The sequence below is a fragment of the Meriones unguiculatus genome, chromosome 3, assembly GCF_030254825.1.
Source record: "Meriones unguiculatus strain TT.TT164.6M chromosome 3, Bangor_MerUng_6.1, whole genome shotgun sequence".
NCBI lineage: Eukaryota > Metazoa > Chordata > Mammalia > Rodentia > Muridae > Meriones > Meriones unguiculatus.
In genome coordinates this window covers 25,050,140-25,066,088 of record NC_083351.1, presented here as the reverse complement: position 1 = coordinate 25,066,088, position 15,949 = coordinate 25,050,140, and positions in this window count along the sequence as shown.

Here is a 15,949-nt window from a genome sequence, read left to right as displayed (position 1 = left end):
GTTTTGGAATGTGCGCTGTAAACCAAGCAGGTCTTGAACTCACTGAGATCTGCCTGACTCTGCTCCTAGCAGTGGTGAACACTCAGGAAGCATGGATAGGCAGATAGCTATAAGTCTACATTGCAAGTTCCAGGCTACCTTGCTGGCCTTGTCTTAAAAAAAAAAAAAAGAAAAGAAAAAAAAAAAAGAAGGAAGGAAGGAAAAAAGAAAGGCAGGTGAGAGGAAGAGAGAGTCGTCCTCTGACCACCACACCACATAAGTATGCTGTGGCAAGTACACTCATGCGTGCTCATGTACACACACATACACAGACAACTCCCCCACCTGCTCCGGGGTTCTTACTATGTAACTCTGGTTGGTCTGGAACTTGCTATTTAGGCCAGGCTGGGTTTGAACCCACAGAGTTCCACCTGCCTCTCCCTCTGGAGTGGTGAAATTACAGGTGTGTGCCTAGCAAAAAATAAATAAATAAATAAATAAATAAATATACACACATATATATGTGTGTGTATACATACACATATATATATATATATTTTTTTTTTAAATAATTAGAATCAGCTTGGGTGATAGAGAGTTCTCCATCCGTGGCAGTACCTTCGCAACAGGCATCTAAGATCTGGAGATGGTTTTGTTGTGTTTGTTTTTACAGATAGGCTTTATTTTGGCTTACAGATTCAAGGAGATTGAGTCCACCATGGCAGAGAAGGCACAGAAGCAGGAGCATGAGGCTGGAGAGATCACATTTATCCACACCCTGGAAGCAGTGTGGGCTGGAGGCACTTTTGTTGTTATAGCACCAGGAGTGTGGAAGATCACACTACTTGCATGTGGTCTGTAGAAGCCGAGGATGAACAGCCCGCTTTCCTGACCTGTCTAAGAATATCCTGTTCCAGCCTTGCAGTAGTGGCGCACACTTTAATCCCAACTCTTGGAGGCAGAGGCAGGCAGACTTCTGAGGCCATCATGCTCTACAGAGTGAGTTCCAGGACAGCCAGGGCTACACAGAGAACCTCTGTCTCAAAAAACAAAAACAAAAAGCCTATTCCAAAGTCAATAGGACCAGAGACACTCTAGGCTCCGGATGCAGGGAGGAGAAACTCGGACAAGCCAAATCTTAGAGGACACAAGGCCAAGAGCTGTTGACCTGTATTTACTGACCCCTCCCCCAGCAACAATATCCATTTTTCTCTGTGGGCTTCTCAACTCTTTTTTTTTTTTTTAAGATATATTTATTATGTATACAGTGTTCTGCCTGCATATACTCCTGCACACCAGAAGAGGGCACTAATGGTTGTGAGCCACCATGTGGTTACTGGGAATTGAACTCGGGACCTTCTAGAAGAGCAGCCAGTGCTCTTAACCTCTGAGTCATCTCTCCGGCCCCAGCTTTCCAACTGTCATTTAGTCTCTGAGCTGCCTCTTTGGTCATCTCTTTGATGATATCCCTGTTTGTCCATCTGTTGATCTGGTCTCCAGTTCTCACTCTGCATCTTGCCATCTGTTCTGGCAGGATCCTTGTGTTCTGAGACCAGGCCACGCCCTGGGCATATGCACTCTATCCCCACAGGAACTGCTCCAGTGACCTCTGTCTGGGAGCAGGACCAGCGGTTGGCAAAGAGCATGGATGAAAAGACAAGGAACCTGGAAGATCTCAACTCTTCCCACCCACCCCATCTTCCCCTAGCTGTGAGGGGCTTCCTAGAGAGAGGCCCGGAGCTCTAGCCAGGTTCATATCCCTAGGACACGGGACTAAGTCTATGTGCCTAACCTTTCTCGCCCTCTCTCCACACACACAAGCCCACACCCCCAGCTCCCTTAATTTCTCCTCTAGGCTAGTCCAATAGCTATTGCAAAACAAGTGGGGACTTGGAGCTCCTCAGTCTTGCCCTACTCCAGGTAGCAAATGACACCGCTGAGCCTATTACACTGTAGGGTCAAAAGACCTGAAGCCAGCCGGTGTGGTGGCACACTCTTGTGATCCCAGCACTCTGAGAGGCTCTCTGTGAGTTCAAGGCTACAGAGGCAGTTCCAGGATAGCCAAGGCAACAAAGAGAAACCCTGTCTCAACAAACAAACAAACAAACAAGACCTGAAGCCGATGACCTCTGTCCTGGGTCTAGTTTGCAGAACCCAGCATGCAGTGTCTAGAGCCAGACATGGTTTCAAGTACTGAATCCCAGTCCTTATACCCAGCTTAACCACCGGTTCCTGTCACCAAGGCCCAGCCTTCATAGCTGCCTGCTCCATCCAGCCCATCGCTCTCACCTCACAGCCCCTAGTGGCTTAGGCTACAATGCCAAGCTAGAGCTGTCCAGGGGCAGGTACTCAGAAAGACCAGTTTCTGCAGCCGGCACTGTACCTATCCCACTGCTGAGCCATCCCCCAGCTCCCAGGGGCTTCTGAAGTTCAACTGTACTCAAATGAGAATTAAGGGTTAACACTGGGCAAAGAGCAAGTGAGACAAACAGAAGGAGGAGGATTGAGGACTGGGAGTGGGTAGGATACAGGATGCTAGGTCCGGTTTGATTTCAGGAAACAGCAAACTATTTCTTTTGAGACAGGATTTCACTGTGTAACCGTTTATTGGCCCAGAATTTACAATCTAGACTGGGTTGGCCTCAGACCCACAGAGATCAGCCTACCTTTGCTTCCTCAGTTCTGAGATTAAAGGCAAGAACCACCGTGCTCAGTTTAGATTTTTTTTTTTAAGTAAAAGTATATCTCAGCCCATGGTGATGCATGCCTGTATCTCAGCACTTGGGAAACTGAGGCAGGAAAATCTAAAGTTCAAGGCCAGCCTGAGGTACAAGAGTCTGGGTTTGGTGTGGTGACACACAACTCTGAAGGCTGGGCCCTGGTGACAGGAGGCAGAGACAGGTGGATCTCTGTGCCTTTGAGGCCAGCCTGGTCTACAAAGTGAGTCCAGAGCAGTCAAGGCTACACAGAGAAAACCCTATCTCAAAATAACAGAAAAAAAAAAAATGATGGGTGCTGGGATTAAAGCTGTGTGCCAACAGCGCCCTGAGGTAACACACACCGTTTAACACCCTTTATCCCGGCACTCCGGTGGTACGGAGCTGGCAAGCAGATCTCTGTGAGTTTGAGGCTAGCCTGGTCTATAAAGGAAGTTCCAGGCTAGAGCAGTCCAAATCGCCCTGAGATTTGAAATTCTCCTGAAGGTTCTCCTCGGTCTCCTGAACACCAGGATTACATCTCTGTGCCATCCTGTCTGCCTGGGGCACTTGTTTTAACGTGTTCGGTTCAGCAGCCCTAATGGGGAACAATCAATCCTTTTCCCCGAGGCTTTGGTTTTGTTTTGTTTGTTTGTTTGTTTGTTTGTTTGTTTTTCTGCTAGTAGCTAGCTGGGGACACAGGGAGTGTGTCTAACACTGCTCAGATTGGGGTAAGGAAAACTTCAGAGGATCTTTTACTATTATTATTTTCACTTAGTTCTTTAATTTTTCTTTTTCTTTTTTTAAGTTTAAGGATGTTTTGCCTGCACGTCTGTACACCACATGCAGTACCAGAGGAAGCCAGAAGAGGGCAGTGGATCCTCTGGAACTGGAGTTACAGCATGAACTGCCTGTAGATACAGAGACTGGAACCTGAAAGAGTAGCCAGGGCTCCTAACGGTTGAGCCATCTCTCCAGCCCTTATTTTATTTATTATAGGGTGTTTGCATGGGTGTGCCTGCCATGGCAAGCAAGTGGAGGTCAGAGGGCAAATTACGGAGCAAAGCTCTTTCACCTTGCTGTTAGAACTCAGATTGCCACGTTTTATGGCTCATCTTCACTAGCTCAGCCTTCTCATTGGCCTAATTTCCACTTTAAAAAAATTTTTTTTTATTTGTTTCCAGCATGGTGGCACACATCTTTAATCCCAGCACTTGGAGGCAAAGGCCTCTATGACTTAGGAAGGCCATGGCTAGACAATGAGACCCTGTCTCAAAAAAAATTATATCTAAGCTGAAAACAAAACAAAACAAAAGTGTATTTATGTGTGAGAGAGTGCAGGCACTACACAGGACAGGGTAGAGGTTAGGTCTTCACCGTCCACCTTGTTAAGCTGAGGGCTTCTTCTGTCTCTGCTGCTGTGACCTGCTGGGAAACTCTGTCTCTACCTCCAGGCCTGTCTTGGAGTGCTGAGATTGCTGACACCGGCAACTGCATTGGGCTTTGCTTCTTCTTTTTTTTTTTTTAAAGACAGGGTAGTCCCGGATGTCCTGAAACTCACTTTTGTAGACCAGGCTGGGCTCAAACTCACAGAGATCCAGCTGCCTCTGCCTCCTGAGTGCTGGGATTTAAGGCATGCGCTGCCGCCACTGCCCAGCCATTCATTTTTCTAACTGGGTTCTGGGCGTGGACCTCGGTTGTCCACCGCTAGAGCGTCAGCCTGTGGGGCCTTCTTCCTAACCCATATTAATTTAACTTGTTTGTTTGGTTGTTGTTGTTGTTGTTTTTTTTTCAAGACAGGGTTTCTTTGTGTAATCCTGGCTGTCCTGAAACTCACTTTTTTTAGACCAGGCTGGCCTCCAACTCACAGAGATCCATCTGCCTCTACCTCCCGAGTGCTGGGATTAAAGTCATGAGCCACCACGGCTTGGCTTCTAATTATTATTATTATTATCGTTTATTTTATTTTATTATTATTGTGGTGGGGGGGTGGCTTTCCAAGACAGGGTTTCTCTGTAGCCTTGGCTGTCCTGGACTCACTTTGTAGAACAGGCTGGCCTTGAACTCACAGAGATCCGCCTGTCTCTGCCTCTCAGAGTGCTGGGATTACATGTGTGTGCTACCTTGCCTGGCTTTAACTTGACTTTTTATGTGGGAGTCAGCATTAGCTGACGTTAGTTTCCTTTTGACAGTTCTGAGGCTGGAACCTGGAAACGCTCTTCATTGCTACCTTCCTGCCTCTAGCCTGGCTCCCTCCCTGCCATAGCGACTCTGTCTGTCCCACCCACAGTTGCTTACCTTCCGCAGTGGTTTTTCATCATGCGGGAGAGAAAGCAAGCCCCCGGACTCACCAGGACACAGAGCACTTGGTGCCTGACCCCGGCCTCACTGCCAGGACATGGGACAACATCTTCCTCATGTTCTCAGCGCACAGCAGGAGCCCTCCCAGCCTCCGAGTTTCCCAGGCTCTGCACCCCCTTCTGGTTTCCATTGTGTTTCTCTGTCTGTCCTTTGTTGCATGTGGACAGAACCTACTGCATGCCAGCACTGGGCTGGGAAGGGCGCTTTGGACTGCCAGACTGGAGCATTTCTGCTGCTATGACTCACACTCTGGCAGAGGAGGGTTGCTAGGCAAACAGTGACAAGGAGGCGCTTGTTGTCCGACGGTGATCCAGAACCCTGAGGTCCAAGGGGCCTCCTGGAAGAAGGGAGAATTAAGATTTGAACCAACCACCAGGGACCGGGTAAGGTGGCTCATGCCTTTAATCCCAGCACTCTGGGAGGCAGCGGCAGTTGGATCTCTGTGAGTTCGAGGCCAGCCTGGCCTACAGCGTGAGCTCCAGGACAGCCAAGGCTACACAGAGAAGCCCTGTCTTGAAAGAAAAAAACAAAAGAAAACACAGGTGAGAAGACCTCTGAAAGCTACTCCACCAATCCTGCCTTTTATTCTGAGGGGAATGAGGAGACCTCAGGAGGGACCCCCGGCATTGTGTGAATGTAGTGAGGCTGGCCTGGAGAAGCCATGGCGCTTTCTAGAATGGTAGAAATGGTGACAGCCTGGGGTAAGGCAAGGACACTGGGACCAGAGATGAAGTGAGACAGGAGAGAGGGGGAGCTCCCCAGAGTCTCCTTGAGGTGTTATGGCCTCTGGTACTGTTCTCCAGAAGGGACTTCCTAAATTCAGACTTGCTGAGTTAAGGGTGTTTGAGAGACATTCAATTCAGCCTTTAATCCCAGCACTCGGGAGGCAGAGACAGGTAAATAGCTGTGAGTTCGAGGCCAGCCTGGTCTACAAATCAAGTCCAGAACAGATAAATTTACACGAAGAAATGCTGTCTCAAAAAAAAAAAAAAGATAAATAAATAAACTACTGTCCATTTTTTTTGACAAGTTTTTGTTGTTGTTGTTTGCTTTGTTTTGTTTTTTTGGGGGCAAGGGGACAGAATTTTTCTGTGTAGCCATAGCTATCCTGGAACTTGCTCTGTAGACCAGGCTAACCTCAAACTCACAGAGATCTGCCTGCCTCTGCCCTCAGAGTGCTGAGACTAAAGGTGTGCACCACCACTGCCTGGCTTAGACAAGTCTTATGTAGCCCAGGCTGGCCTCAAATTTGCTATGTAGCAGAGGATGATCTCATGTGCTGAGATGACAGGTATGTGTTAATTACCATACCTAGTTTATGCGGTAGTGGGGCTCAAACCCCGGCTCTCTAAGCCCCTTTCTACCAACTGGGCTACTTCCCAAGCTTCATCAATACCAAACCAGTCAGATTTTTATAGAGACAAAGTAATAGTTTGACAAAAAGCTTCAGTTGGGGACTATGGAAAGGTTGGAGGGTGACCATGGTCATCCAACAATGTGAATACGTTTAATGCCACTGACTGTACCCTTAAAAATAGTTCAAATGAGCCAAACTTGATGATAGCACAAGCCCTTAATTCCGGTGGCTAGGAGGCATGGGCAGGCAGATCTCTGCTGCAGATATAAACATGTTTTTGTTTTGGTCCCAGGTGTGGGATGTGGGACTGAGTCTGATGCTCCACAGCAACAGACTATTTGCCTCATGCAGGCTCTGAGAGGAGCTCTTTGCCAGCTGTAGATAGTTTAAATCTGAGGACTCTGGAGAGAGAATCCATGCCAGAGCCCAGAGAGTGGAGAGAAAAGAAAGAGCAAGGCTGCTCCTGCTTCCCCCTTGCTGCTCCTGGTTGCCGCTGTGAGACAAGAAGATGGAGCTCTCCTGAAACAGGGATTGGACTGGCTCCAAGGAACCTGACAACCCTGACCAGCAGAAAGCAGCTAAGAAAGAACTGCACCCCCCTCTCCCACTAACGCTTTCTCTCTCCTACCTGGTATTGGGATGTTGGAAGGGATTGGGATGGAGTAGGGAGAAAAAGATGAAAGAAACATAAGTAAAATCGTTTTTTAAAAAGTATGCCAACAGACCTCTGTGAGCTTGAAGGCAGCCTGATCTAAATACTGATTTCCAGAACAGCCAGGAGTACATAAAAAGATCCTGTCTAAAGACAACATGAAAACAAAAAACCTAGTGTGGTGGCACACACATGGAACCCAGTCACTGGAGGCAGAAGTGGAAGGACTCTACCAGCTCCACCAGGCCAAACAACGCTCTGGCCTGCCTTGCCCTTCTCCCCCATTCCCTCTGCCTTGCTAAAAACTGTTAGATTACATTCCTAAAGCCAGCCACCAAGCTCTATTCCCTTATTTGGCCACTTCCTCCTCCTGAGGCTGACTACCGAGGTTCAGCTATCAAAGTATTGAAGTCCAACACTTAAAGGCCCCTTTTGGGTCACCTAAGTAACATGCCCAATTGAAATGAAACACCTCATCCTAACGCGGAGTTTCTTCTTTACCTTATAAACCGCCATTTGCCCATGGGCTTTGTCTGTCTGTCTCTCTATCCAGAGGCAGTCCTTTGTCCATGGGTCCCTTTTCCAATGCCCCTTTTCTCCCCTCTCCTTTGTTCCCTTCCCCTTCTCTCCCCCCCCCCCCCCCCCCCGTCCTCTGTCTCCTCTCTTTATCCCTAATCTAGTCCTCTTCCCTCTGGGGCAAATAAGTCTCCTTTGTGCTGAGAATTTAGCTTTAGGGTGTCTTGAGCTGACTCTGGGGTTCCCTAAAAGAAGGCTCAGAAGTTAGAGGTCATTCCTGGCTTTATAGTGAGTTCAAACCCAACCTGGTCTACAGGAGAACCTGTCCAAAACAAAACAAACAAACCAACCAACCAACAAACCTTATATATTTGTGTAACACTGTTTAATAAAACAACAACAACAACAACAAAACACCAAATAGATCAAATGAACTGAGTACGGTGGTTCATACCTGTAACATTAGCACTTAGGAGTCAGAGGCAGGAGGATTGTCATTTGAGGCCAGCCTGGTCTATAGTGTACCAAGATTTTATCCTAAAAAGAGGGTGGTGGTGGGATAAAACGGTAAGATTAAAGTTATGTGCATTTGTTTTCCCTTTGCAGAACAAGAAGTGGTACCCAGGGCCTCCTGCTGGGTACAGTTAAGCTACACCCCTACATCCTAGCCCCATAACTTACTTCTTTTTTTTTTTTCTTCAAATTCTAGCCATGTAGTCCAAGCTGACCTTGAACTTAAAATTATGCCCCAAACTCCTGAGTGCTGGGATTACAAAATGTGAACCATTGCAGCAAAGGGCATTACTAGATTTGAAAGACATCATTTGGGAACTAGGTGTGAATATGAGTAGAAAGCATCTGTAAACTAAACTTGGGAGACAGCGGTCAAGACTGTCATGTCTCAAGCCAAACTGGGCTGCGCAGTTAGATTCTGTCTCAACCAACCAACCAGGGGCTTGGGGTGCAGCTCAGATGTAGAACATGTGTCCAGTGACCACGTGGCCCTTGGAAAATCCCGAGCTTTGCATAAACAAAAGCAAAACTAGGGTCAGTGGGATGGGTTAGTGGGAAGGGCCACTTGCTGTCAAATCTGGCTACTTGAGTTCAAATCCTGCGACACCCATGGTAGCAGGAAAGAACGGACTCTAGAGAGCTGTTCTCCGACTTCCACACGAAGGCCATGGTTTGCTCCCTCGGAAGCACCCATATTTAAAAATAATGTTTTTCTTTTTGTTCTTGGTGGGTTTTGAGACAGAGTCTAACTGTGTATTCAGCTCTGGCTGGCCTGGAACTCACTATGTAGACCAGGAAAGATGTTATTTGGAGTGTGTGTGTGTGTGTGTGTGTGTGTGTGTGTGTGTGTAGCTCAGGGAGAATGCTTCTTCATGAAAAAAAAAGCTCTGGGTTTGATCCTTAACATAGAGAAGAAAATAACAATTTGTATTTTCAAACAAAAATATCTGACTGTACATCTTTCTTTTTACTAAAAAAAAAAAAATGAATGTATTCTAGTGTACTGGTGTTTTGCCTGTATGTATGTCTGTGTCTGGTGCCTGTGGAGGCCAGAAGAGGGCATTACAGCTGCCATGTGGGTGGTGGGTATTGAACCCAGGGCTTCCGGAAGAGCAGCTAATGCTCAGTTTTGTTTTGTTTTGGGGGTAGGGTTTGAGACAGGGTTTCTCTGTGTAGTCCTGGCTGTCCTAGAACTCACTATGTAGACCAGGTTGGCCTCAAACTCAGATCCACCTGCTCCTGCCTTCTGAGTGCTGATTAAAGGCATGAGCTACTATACCCAGCCTAAAACTTTTACAGAAAATATCTGTTACTGTTGAGCTGTGGTAACATATAAGTAAGCCTTAAAGCAATACAACTGTCATATAGAATTTTAAATTTTTAAAAAGATTTATTTATTTACTATGTATACAATGTTCTGTCGGCATGTTCACCTGCGTGCCAGAAGAGGCCACCAGATCACATGATAGATGGTGGTGAGCCACCACGTGGTTGCCAGGAATTGAACCTCTGGAAGAGCAGACAGTGCTCTTAACCACTGAGCCATCTCTCCAGGCCTGTCACATAGGATTTTAGACTCAAAACATATTAACTCTTACCCCCTCATACTGTCCCTGTTTACTCTGAAATGACTGCTTAACCTCAAGGACCTGTCATCGAGTTGGAAACGTTAGGTGAGCTCGGATAAGTCCAAACTACCACGAAATTACTTTGAAAGCAGGAGTGGCAGGCTGGGGAAATGGCTCAGCAGATAGCAATGTTTTCTGTGTGAGCCTCACCACCTATGCAAAAAGCCAGGTGTGGCCATGCTCAGTAGTCACTCCAGCACGAAGAGGTGGGGGAGGAAGAGACAAATAGATCCTTCTGGCCAGGTCAGTCTAGCCAAAGGGCAAGTCCATGTCCAGTGGAAGACCCAGATCCCAGAGTTGACTTCTGCCCTTCATACCTGCACATACAATCGAGTGTACACCTGCTTAACAGACAGAAGAGCGCGCATGCGTGCGCACACAGTTTCTAGTCATTTAGAACCCAGAGACACAAAATATTCTTTTCATATAGTTTTATTATGTCATTTATTTCTTTTTTTGAGACAGTCCCTTGTCACCTAGATTGGCTACATAGTCAAGGATGACCTTGAACTTCTGATCCTCTTGTCTCCACCTCCTGAATGTTATGATCGCAGGCGTGTGCACCCTTGCTTGTAGGGTGGCGGTGGTGTACAGCTTTAACCCCAGCACTCAGGAGGTAGAGGAAGGTGGATCTCTTGAGTTCAAGGCCAGCTTGGTGTCTACAGCTCCAGCTCCAGGACGGCCAGGGCTACCCAGAAAAAGCCTGTCTCAAAACAACAAACAAACAAAAACAAAAACCCGACACTGCTTAAGATGCTACATCAAGGTGATCATCAAAAAGGGAAAGAAACATTTGATTTTATATATGTTCTTTTCTATAAAATATTTATTTATTTATTTTGTGTGTGTGTGTGTGTCAGGATATGTGCCTGTGCATGTACCTGAGGAGGTCGGAGGCATCTTGTGGAGCTGGAGTTACAAGCAGCAACAAGATACACACACACACACACACACACACACACACACACATATATCTTACATGTCTATACATATATGTGTGTATATATATATATATATATAATTTAATTTTATGATCATTGATATTTTGCCTGCATGTATGTCTGTGTGCGGGTGTCAGAAGCCCTGGAACTGAAGTTACAGACAGGTGTGAGCTGCCATGTGGCTGCCGGGAATTGAACCAGGGACCTCTAAGAAGAGCAGCTAGTGCTCTTAACCACTGAGCCATCTCTCCAGCCCCCTTATATGTGTTCTCAAACTCTCACAAATGACATACTTTATTACCCACGCACAGGGCTGACTTTGCCCATTATCCTTGGGAGGTACCTCCTAGCAATTTGGGCTCTAATATGTCCTGGAAACTGGACCAAAACTGAATGGCTGGAGCTGCCCCCCTGGAAAGCATTTGAGCCCTCAGCCCTTGGTTCAAATGACCTTCTCTGGCTCCAATAGGAGGCCTCCTGGAACAGTCTCCTCTCTTGAATCTGGATGACTTTTTCTTTTAGACCCTAGAATACTTCTTGCCTAGTTCTGTCACTGATCTGTCACATCCTAGCATAATTATGTGTTTTTTTCCATTTCTAGACAGCAAATGAAGTCAGGAACCTGATGCTACTGAAGGCAGATTAATGCTCAATGCTCTAGCCAATCAGGACATTTCTAGTCCAACAGTGGAGTATCTGGGAAAGGGGAGGGTAGTGGACAGAGGGATTGAGGATGTCATGATTCCTAAAGGTGGGGAGAGGCTTCACAACTAACAAGGACACGTGCAGTCCAGGCTGACCTTTCACTCACTGGACGAGCAGAGCAGAAGCTCATCCTACACCCTTGATCCTCACCCCCCCAACCCACATTTACTTCCCAAGTTCTAAGGTTGTAGGCCTGTACCACCATGCGCAGACTGACTGTCAAGATTTCTGCATGTTAGTTCAAGGATGGCTTCACTCCGTCACAAGCCCCAATCTGCAGGTGAGGAAACAGAAGCTGACAACATCAGGGCGCTAGTCTAAAATATCCTGGCAAAAGGCTGGGTGGCCCCAGTGTCTACCAGGATCAAATTCTTCCATCTGCACATGCTCATTTGGCCACCAGGGGGAGCCAGATGCCCGTTCGTAGGGAGGCCGGGGTACCCCGCCAAGGGGTTACAGTGAATGAATGTTCTTTTGAGAATGGCTCAGGGGACTGGGTGGGAGGGCACGTCTAGCGAGCCTGGAGAGCCTTGGTACAGAGTGTGCAGGGGCTGGGGGAGGTGTTGTAAGAGAGCCAGGGTTCAGAACGTTGGCGGCTGGAGGAGGAGCCGAGAGCGTTTTGTGGCCTCCCTGTTCTGCTTTGCCTGTCCCTTCTGGGGGAAAAGTGCGGCGCTAGGGAAAAGCAGGGATCTCTAAAGGGGGGCCCTGCCTGCACCGTCTATCTCCGGAGAAGCTCAGAGCCTGGGACTGACCGGACGTTCCTAAGTTTTCTGGCAAGGAAACCAGGAAATCAGACCGAGAGCTAGCCTCCTTTCAGGCCCAGCTAGTTCATTCCAAGCAGCTCTTGCCCAGGACTTCCCGGAAAAGACCCGCTGTGCCAGGGGAGCCACCCTCAGGCTCCCGAGGCTGCTGCCTCTAAGATGTACCGCAGTGCTCTTCCCTCTCCCTGGCTGTGGGTCAGACCCATCTCCCGAGCACAGGCGTTGTACCGTGAGTGGTTCTCTATTGACTTTGTGTGTCCCTGAGCCCTCTTCCACAGTTCCTTCTTCGTGAATGCCAGTGTCTGTGGGGTTGGACCTGGAAAGTTTGGAATCGCCATTGATCACTCTGTTTCTTTTTCATTCCCCTCTGTTTCCTTTTCATTTCGAGTCCAATGGTCCACTGAGCCTTTCCACCTCCACTGTCCACTTCTTGGTTTCCATCAACAACGGGCCAAGCGCCCAGCATCTCTTCTTTAGGATGCCTGTTACTGCGGGAAGCTCCACCTTCACTCTTTCTCCAACACCTTTTCCAGGCGACAGTCTCGATAACCTGGTTTTTGCCCCTACCGGCTGAGCCTGTCCAGCAGCTTCCCGGTGTTTCCTTTTATTAAAACATAAGTTATTGTTATTTGTGTTTCAGGCACACACGAGGGGAGGTCAGGCTCTGTGGAGTCTGTTCGTGCCTTTACGTGGGTTCGGGGGATCCAACTCATCCTAGAAAGTGCCTCACCAATGAGCCACCATGCCTTCCCTAACCCCCAAGGGTTTTGTTTATTACTTTTTTTGGTTCTTTGAGGCCGGGTCCAAGTAGCCAAGGCTGGCCTCAAGTTCGCGATTCTTCTGCCTGCCTCCCCAGGGCTGGGATTGTGGGATTGTGGGTAAGAAACACCACACAGAGCTTCCACTGTGCTTGCAAAAATAGGACTCCTCCTGTGTGGCAGGCTTCTGAATGGGCTGGCCCTTCCTATGTCTGTGAGACCCTATTCCCTTCACAGTTCATCTACACTGGCCAAGCTCACCACAGGGCCTTTGCATGGTTTTCTCTACCTGGAACCCCACACTTTGCCCTAGGAACTCTTCTGGATCTTGGCTCCAGCACTCCTTTTTCAGGGATGCCCTGATTCCTCTCCACGACTAGGTCAGATCCCTCACTCATTTTCCTAGTGCTACTACACACTTAGCTGCTTACAGGTTGTCGGGGCTGTAATTACATATTTGTTCATAACATGGTGTAGTTATTAATAGACCTCTACTAAGGTAAGGGCTACATCAAGTTTTGCCCACTTAAAAACAATCTCCAGGTCAGATGCGGTGACTGGTCGGTAAAGTGCTAGGGTCCAAATTTGGGGTCTCATATTTGCAAGGCTTTACCACCTGCACCACAACACTCAGTGTAACTTTTGTTGTTTTTCAAGATAGTTTCTCTGTGCTTTGGCTGTCCTGGAACTCACTCTGTAGACCAGGCTGGCCTTGAACTCCCAGAGATCCACCTGTCTCTGCCTCCTGAGTGCTGGGATTAAAGGCGTGCAGCACCACTGTCCAGCTGTTTTTATTGAGACAAGGTCTTCCTGGGTAACAGCAGTTGGCTTGAACTTCCTGTGTAGACAGGCTAATGCTGAACTCATAGAGGTCCACTTGCCTCTGCCTGGGACTAAAGCCCGTATGGGCCACTTAGTCCACTAGCATGTTCCTTCAACCACCAACTGCACTGGTTACCCGCTTTCTCTTCATCTCCATCTCCTAGGCTAGGCCTGTGCCATTTTTTGTCTGAACCTTGGCAACCCCTTCTTGCCTTCTGGTTGGTCCCGATTGATTGATTGATGAGTTTCTGCCTCAGAAGTCAAAGAGTGTTCTAACGGATCTCCTGTGTCTGTCACCATCCCTTCTTAACAGCCTTCGGTGGGTCCTCAGGGTCCTGGGAATAAAACCCGAGGTCCTAAGCGTGGTCTTTCAAGACCTTGCCCGTGTGGCTCCCCTCATGGCAAGCCTCATCTTATGGCTCTTGTCTAACTCAGCAAATAGTGAGTGCCTGTTCCGCTGGGCAGTGGGTACTGCTTTCATGAGAAAACCCCAGAGAGTCAAATTTATCCTGTCTTATGATAGATACAGGCACACAGCGATTTCCCACACAGCCCTTCTCCTTGCCTTGCCTAGAAAGTGCATTTTTCTCCTTTCCACCTCCCTGACCTTGCCCAGTTGACACTCAGCAGGCCCCCAGCCTGGCCCACTCGCCTGCTCACACTCCTGGGACCTGCCTTGCTGCTCAGCTCTTTCACATCACTGACCACATGCTTTGCTTTCACATGTTTGTGTGGTTGTGTGATTACTGTCCACCTTCCCTTTCAGGAAGCTCAGGAGCTTTCTGGGCCTGGCTTCTGCTTACCACTGTATCCCTCTGGCACTTAGCAGGGGCTCCACAGACAATTAATTGACCGAACAAATGAGTAAACTGCCAAGACTCCTCAGGGGACACTGCTTTTCGGGGAGATGTTGATGCCTCTGCCTCAGCTGGGTGGCTGGGAAGGGTGTGCAAAGGAACTTCCATTGTGGCCCAGAACGGCTCACCCCTTCCTGGCCTCCCCAGACATGCCATGCCTGTGACTTGCACCTAGCATCCTGTCTGCCTCCCCAGTGCCTTGTAGTCACCCTCTGGAACACTGCTGTCAAGATCCACCAAGGCAGCCCCTACAGGCTCCCATGGAGCATCCCACACGCTTGCTTGTACTTGAAACTGTCCCTAGGCAGGCCACGCCAGCTTTGAGCTTTTAAGGCTCCTTTCTCAGCTTCCTAAGTGCCAACATGCTCAGAACTCATTTCCTTTTTTGTTTCTCAAAAGGGAAACGAATTCATGTATTTGTTTATTTTACGTGTCCTCAGACGAGTTAGAAGCTTTGAATCACAGAGAAAATTCAGTTTGCTTGGCTTAAACAATAAGGGAAGTAGTTTGGAGATAAGATGGCTTAAAAATGTGTTTTGGCTTTGAATTTATTATTGTGTGCGAGTGTGCATGATGTATGTGTGGGCCATGTGGAGGTCAGAGGACAACTTTGTAGAGCCAGTTTGTATGGCAAGTACCTTTACCCACTGAGGCACTTCAGCAGCCTGAGATAGGCCTGTTTTATGGTCGGTTAATTCACTAGTGTTCCCAAGGGCTTAGGTTTCTGGGGCTGTAGCTCAGCAGTAATATGCATCCATGAGGCCCCAGACCCAATCTCAAATACTGAAAAGAACAACTCTAGTACTCAAGGACTTAGCTTCTCAACCCTGTCACCCCTGATGTGGGCTGTTTTTAGGCTGGTTCCTGAGCGTGCACTAATTCCCAGCACCACAGTGAGACGTCACATCACATAAGCAGAGCTTCTCCTCTCCTCATGTTGCTACTGCAGCGTGGCAAATAATCACAGAACTTAGCCCTTCAAACCACTGCCTCACTGAGGAAGGCGAGTGGTAGAAACCTGGCTGTTTCCAGCCCTAGGAGTCCCAGAAGGTGATGGCCACGTTGTCAGCTAGGCCTAAAGTCATCCAAAAACTGGGCTGGGGCTGAAGCATCCCTTTCCAAGTTCACGCTCACAACTGCTGACAGGGGCTTCAGTTTCTGGCTACACAGGTCTCTTATAAAGAGCCTCCTCCAGCCTGAGTGACCCAAGAGCAGGAGAGCAACTATTCTCTCTGCTCTATTCTATTGGCTACTCAGCCCAACCCAGTTACAACACGGGAAGAGGCTGTACAGGAAACAGTGTGAATGCTAGGGGATGCTGGAAGGTCATGTCAAAAACTATCTGTGTAGCTGCCACACAGGGTTTCTTTATAGAAGTGAGGCAGCCTTTCCCGGAAGTCCCC